Below are 1,053 nucleotides of genomic sequence, written 5' to 3' on the forward strand. Positions count from 1 at the left end.
TCTGTAAAGTGTCTTGAGATAACTCTTGTTATGAATTGATACTATAAATAAAATTGAATTGAATTGAAATTGAATGACCCGTCAGCACGGACGTGCACGCCGCGACTTGGACAACCCACAGTGTGTTGCGTTGTCGGCGTGTGAAGGGGCCGACTGATTGGCTGTGAAAAATGAAATGTCACTTAACTGTAACAGTGTTTGCCGGGGATGGAATCACGCTCCGGCTGTCAGCCGCAGTCGCTTCTACACGACAGAGTGAAAGTTACTGCTCTGAATATTGATAGATATGATCATTACAACACAGAGACTTTAAAATAACTCCCTGATTGGTCATCTGTGCAAAAACACCCGATTATTAAAGTTCAGTTATCCTCCCTCTGTGTCTGACACACCCTTAGTGAGTTTTAAACTGGACAATATCATCCGTTTTGTGCAATAAAAACACAGGCTTAACTCATAATGTGCAATACTGCTACTATAAACTATACTATAGGTGTTCATTAATGCTGTTCACCATTACAATTCCTTAATTATGTAGAGATATCATAAAATTCCCTTAGCTTTGTAAAAACCGTACATATCCACACTCCTTATATTTCTTTTATTAATATTTCTTCTGATATTTATATACTTCTTGCAACTGTCACACAGAATCAATAAAGTATTTCTGATTATGATTTGTCTCTCTTTTTACAATACTCCAATTCTTTAGAACAATACTGCATCTGTGTACTTAAATAGTTAATAAAAGTGGGGACATTTTGTCAAATGGGGAAATTCTTTTCAAAATGGAAGAGATTATTAAAAAAAAAGGGAAATTGAGCATTTTTGTTCCAACCTCAAACATGTCTGCAAAGTTTAGACAGTGGCCATGTTGATAAATTGAAGGTTAGTGTCTAAATGCATGATGTCAATAAGTGTCCTCACAAGTACAGTGTCCAACTGTGTCTGTCCTCCAACTCAGATCTTCTTAATCAGATTAGTGTCCTTTAACTCTGGTCAGGGACATTGTTCCTGGACTGTCCTGGGCGGAGGAGGGCAAGGGGCGGGGGG

The 1,053-nt window shown here is 38.2% G+C and overlaps 1 long non-coding RNA gene across 1 annotated transcript in view; it reads left to right on the top strand.

Annotated features, from left to right (window-relative positions):
* The window catches only part of LOC117949788, a 4,646-nt gene that overhangs the window by 3,391 nt on the left and 202 nt on the right, over positions 1–1,053 (top strand). The window contains exon 2 of the long non-coding RNA XR_004657736.1: positions 889–892. This is a non-coding gene — a long non-coding RNA (uncharacterized LOC117949788). The remainder of the gene's footprint in view (positions 1–888; positions 893–1,053) is intronic.

Source organism: Etheostoma cragini, chromosome 8, assembly GCF_013103735.1.
Source record: "Etheostoma cragini isolate CJK2018 chromosome 8, CSU_Ecrag_1.0, whole genome shotgun sequence".
NCBI lineage: Eukaryota > Metazoa > Chordata > Actinopteri > Perciformes > Percidae > Etheostoma > Etheostoma cragini.